Source organism: Eumetopias jubatus, unplaced genomic scaffold, assembly GCF_037043125.1.
Source record: "Eumetopias jubatus isolate StellerSeaLion01/CBP00866 unplaced genomic scaffold, mEumJub1_p1.0 scaffold_1, whole genome shotgun sequence".
Classification (NCBI taxonomy): Eukaryota; Metazoa; Chordata; class Mammalia; order Carnivora; family Otariidae; genus Eumetopias; species Eumetopias jubatus.
This window is the reverse complement of record NW_028274807.1, coordinates 88,245,522-88,250,953: the sequence shown is the minus strand read 5'-3', so window position 1 is coordinate 88,250,953 and position 5,432 is coordinate 88,245,522. Positions and strand designations below refer to the sequence as shown.

Below are 5,432 nucleotides of genomic sequence, written 5' to 3'. Positions count from 1 at the left end.
TAGCTTCCCTCCTTATAAGCAAAGTTCATGGTACGCTGACGGCCAGACAAGTAGAGTGTCACTGTCACTCCTGTTCGTTCTACAGTAGCACACCACCGGGCCTCCTTTACGAGATGACCCAAATTCTTTTTTTTTCCCTCCAAGATTGTATTTATTTATTTGACACAGAGAGAGAACACAAGCAGGGGGAGTGGTAGGGCAGAGGCAGAGGGAGAAGCAGGCTCCCCACTGAGCAGGGAGCCCCACATGAGGCTTGATCCCAGGACCTCGGGATCATGACCTGAGCCGAAGGCAGACGCTAAACAACTGAGCCATCCAGGCACCCAAAGATTACCCAAATTCTTAATGGTAAAGCATATTCCCTACAAAAGAGCTTGAACTTTTCTTAACTATAATATATATAAGCATAAAAATATAATTGGCTCTTATCTCTCCTTCCACTACCCACTTCTCCCAACACCAACAAACACAAACATACAAAAATGAGTATATTCAGATTACGTTTAATGCAATAAGACATGGCATCTTACCTAGAAAAATATTTTTTATTATGTTATGTTAGTCACCATACAGTACATCATTATTTTTTGCTGTAGTGTTCCATGATTCATTGTTTGCGTATAACACCCAGGGCCCCATGCAGTACGTGCATGAAATATTTTAAATGAGTATCACTGAACTTGCTCAAGAAACAAGTGTCAACTTATTTATATGTACTGAATATATGTACATAGCTATACTGTTTCAACACGGTAACCAAGAGTTGTATATGACTATTTAAATTCAAATAAGAAATTAGTTTCACAAGCACACTGACCACATTTCAAGTGCCCAATTGCAACATGTGGTTAGTGGCTATGGCATCAGACAGCGCGGTACAAAATACTCCCATCACCAAAAATGTTCTGCTGAACAGCACTGGTTTACATACCAATGATTTAGAATGATCTAGCAACTATAAGGCTAAGTAAAGTGGTTTTAAATCTTGTGCAACAAGCAGTTAGGCTCTCCCAGGTTATGAGGGGTACAGGGAAAAAGATATTTAAGGGCTAAGAATTAGGCTTTGGGGAAAAATTATAAAAGAGGAGTAAGATTGACCCTAAAAGTAACTAAACAAGGTCAAAACAAGCTTGATGCTGGTTTGATAATATTTCAGTGGTATTTTTAACCTCCCTACAGGTCTTCTTCTCCCAGCTAGAGTCTTTTCAGATTCTGCTATTTTTCTGAAACCTCCTTCAGAATCCCTTTCTTATGTTTCTTAGTCACTGAAAAGGAATAAAAGCATCACGATAGCGTTGTCCAATAATCACAAGATTTGAAGGGAAAGTCAGATCCAACAACAAACAACCATTTCCTCTCTTCAAGGTCTAAACAAAACAAAACCCAGTACAACAACAAAAGCCCTCAAGCATCCATGGGTGGGGTGGCAGAGGGGAGGGGCTGAGGCACTGCCCACCCCCTCAACCAGGGGTTGAGAACAAGTGCACACTTAAGGTACTTCCCCGTACAAATTGGGCACTTCATCTCTGCCCTTAGAATAGTCGTTCCTCTGTAAACAGGAAATTTCCTCGGATTTTCTGCGAACTTTTGAACACACATCAGAAATAGAAACCGAAAACACTCGAGCAGACAGTATTTGATTCTCCTCTTTCTTTCCTCCCTGGCCGCCGTGTCACTCACACGTCTCCACCTGGTGCAACGGCGACCCGAACATGACAATGAGCCAAGGTTTTCCTGTGCAACTTATTTAGAGATTTCAAGTCAAAGGCAAAATAAAATGACCTCCTAGAGGAATCATGTCTACATACACAGCCACAACCACCGCTCTCCCCAGAGGCCAGGCCTTTAGTTTTGCTTAACCTCAACTTTTTCACGTGACGGTGCAACCAAGAGATTGCAACATCGTCATGTACTTGATTAAAGATGCAGCCCCTTTATAGCACATTTCCAGTAAGATAAAATATTCAGTAGCATGATTTCTAGACAATAAATTTTCCACAGTATGACTTATAGCTGGCTCATCAGCCACAAAAGCTGAATAATAATCAAAGTTAACCTCCATATTTCTAAAAGGAAGACACTGGTGTTTCCGATCTTAATTCTTGCCTGACATTCGTTAAAGAGGTGCTAATACCCCACATTTTACAGTGCCATCAATATTGCAAATAAATGCACAACACAATGAAAATATTTATGTGTGGTACTATCCAGAAAGATATAGTTAGGAAAAATATGGTAAAGTAGAAGTAACCTTGACAAATTAGGCTTCATTGAAATACTTCCCAGGCCTTGCCCAGAGACATAAATAATTCACAGAGCCCAGCACCAAATACAAACGAAGAACACTTTTTGTTATTCCATCCCTCTTTTATTTTTTATTTTTTTTGGCCATAGCATTTTTCTTTCATAATGAAACTCATTGTGAACCACTTTCTGTGCTCTCTTGTACCATAACCTACAAGGTATGAAATGTCTAATTCATCTTTATGCAACTATGCCCAAGGATGAGGTGTTTGTGTGTTTGTAAGCAGTCCACAGGACCCTTGCAATACTAAATCATCATCAGATCATAGATGATAAATCAATGTTTGGAAAATTAATGTCACCTGGAAACTCAATACAACTAACCAATCCATTAGTAAAACATGAGGCTATATGACAAATGTCCTTTGCATGAGAGTAGAAATTAATCAGTGAAAATTTAAATTCCATTTTCAAAGTTAAAGAGACACAATTTATTCTTTACAAAAGTAAGTGAGAAAATGTATGGATAGATCAGGAATCAATGAACTTAGACCTTATCCTAAAGCCCTCTCATTAAAAACCAGAATGCTTTATTCAGCTGAGTCAACTTTAAAAAAGAAGGAAGTGAATCACGTGACCTGGCTGACATCTGAAAAGGCAGTTGATCTGTTCCATTTTAAATAGTAGCTGATGGGGCGCCTGGGTGGCTCAGTTGGTTAAGCGACTGCCTTTGGCTCAGGTCATGATCCTGGAGTCCCCGGATTGAGTCCCGCATCGGGCTCCCTGCTCAGCTGGGAGTCTGCTTCTCCCTCTGACCCTCTTCCCTCTCGTGCTATCTCTCATTCTCTCTCTCTCAAATAAATAAAATCTTTTAAAAAATAAATAAATGAATAGTAGCTGATGTTCCAATCTCTTTAATTTGTAACTATTAATGTTAGTATAACTGAATTTTTCTTATTCTTTAATCTGAGATAAATACATATATATATATATATATATATAACTTTGAATATCCTCAATGAAATGAGAAAAAAAGCATAGATTATAAAGAATGGGGGGGTGATGGGATGAAAGGGGGATAATATGTGAAAATAGAAGAGAAGAGGACATGGAGACACAGTTGGAAAGTCATGTGTTATAAGAACTCATCCATACAACAATCTATGAAGGAAACAAAAGAGAGATAATTATTCTTTAAAGACTCTGCATGAGACATTAGAATGGAGTAAAACTTACACCTGAGTTAGAGTCCCAGCTTTGCCCATTATCAGCACAGTGTCCTTGTCAGGTTATGAAACCTCACAGAGAATCATTTCTCTCAATTGTTAAACAGATAAAATAATCTTGTAACGATGCCTTGAGGATTAAATGAAGCAACCTCTGTAGAGTGTCTGGCACCTGGTAGAAATTTCATAAATATCACTTTCCATCCCTACATAATTGAAGACACTTAACTTGCCCTACGGTGCTGTGTGAAAATTTCTCTTGGCTCTATTTCTAGGAATGGAATCACGAAGCCATTACGTGTGTGTGTGTGTGTGTGTGTGTGTGTGTGTTCATGTCATCCCAGCACAGGGGCCGTGCTAATCCTCTCTGCATCTTTCCAGTTTTGGAATATGTGCTGCCAAAGCGAGCACTGCACAAGTGCGTCCTTAGTGCTTAATCCGATTAAGTTCTGCCAGGTTACTCTGTGCTGCTTTGCTCCAGACTCCACAGCCACAAAAATGCACAAGCGTTCCTGGTCCCTGCATCCTGCTGAATGCTGTACTTGACTTACCTCATTTAATCTGCATGACAACTCTAATTAAAAACAGAGTTCTCTTCTCTCCAATTTGCAAGTGAGAAAATTAGGGCATAGAGAACTAAATAACCTGTCCAAATTCACAGCCGACAGTGGTGAAGACAGGCGGCCTGTTTCCAAGCTTTCTTTCCATTGTTATATGTGACGTGAAACCTTTGTCCTCCTTGGCCCTGCGCAAGAAAGGTAGCCTGAACCAGTGTTCTGATTCACAACCTCTACTCCAAATCCTTCTACTCCACACTTTCTCAACAGAAATTGATACACTAGATGTGCATGGGATTGCCCGTGAAAGTTTGAGAAGAAACTCCATGATTCTTGGCAAGGCAAAAATTTTAAACAAAGAGGATATATATTTAACTCAGCTCAAAAACACAAACACCCTGTGAGCACCCCATTTTGGCCGGATGCTTTCTAGATGGAACACTGCACAGAAATTCAACTGAATAAGAGTTTTCGTCTGGAAGGAAAGAAATCTACCTTTCTAGAAATCAGGAAAGTATGTAAACAAATATTTAGTCATTCCCTTCCACCCCCAAAATGCTGCCAACACTTTCTCTGATGTCTCTGCAGATAGAATCTGGTTCTTTAAGTTATTAAATAAAGGAGAGTTGCCATGTGGGAGATTCCAAGCAGTGGCAGGGAGGGGTTGGTAAGGGGAAAAGCCCCCCTCGACACCCTACTATTCTCCCTCTGCAGGCCATAAGAGGGTATCTGTTGAGGATTTAAAAGCAGTAATAAAATCAATTTAAAGAAAGTCAGGCTTTTTTTATTATCACCATGCACTGGCAATCTAAACAATGCTAGTGATAAATTATTCAGTTTCCACTCATTGGGGAGAAGCTACCTTTATGTCACTTGTTCTAAGAAATTGCTACATTTCAAAGGTGGAAGCTAAAATCTGACTTTAGAAAGCTGTGCCTTAGATCTTTGTTCACCACTTTAACGCAGAATTTCATTCATTAGTAACACAAGTATTGACCTATTGTTCTTGGGCAATCCTTCATTTGAGGAAGAAATGTTAATGCATTCCATTTCATAATGTAAAAACTAACTTCACTGGGAGAGGTATACAATTCTACAGAAAATATTCTGCAAATTGTTTTTTGCTTCCTCTCTTTGGGATGGGATATAGGGAGAAAATACAGAAAGAAGGTTCTCCAGTATAGGATGGATAAGTTATTGGCAGGCCCAGGTGAATTGCTGGTAAGGGGCATAGAAAACAGACACCAACTGTGGTGTCAGATATCTGTATTTAAGATTTCCTACTTCATACTTTAGGAAAATTTTGTCAAAACACTGCAATCTAATGTTATTTACACTTTGAGGAATTACAGAAGGGATCCATGTCCACACAGAGGTTGAGAGGGATAGACGAATACCTTCAGGA

The 5,432-nt window shown here is 39.5% G+C and overlaps 1 non-coding gene across 1 annotated transcript; it reads right to left on the bottom strand.

Moving 5' to 3' along the window:
• Nucleotides 1-3,774: 3,774 nt before the first annotated feature.
• LOC114207199 (U6 spliceosomal RNA) lies at nt 3,775-3,881 on the bottom strand. Its single transcript, XR_003608800.2, has one exon. It is a non-coding gene; the product is annotated as a U6 spliceosomal RNA (small nuclear RNA).
• Between the last annotated feature and the right edge of the window lie 1,551 nt (nt 3,882-5,432).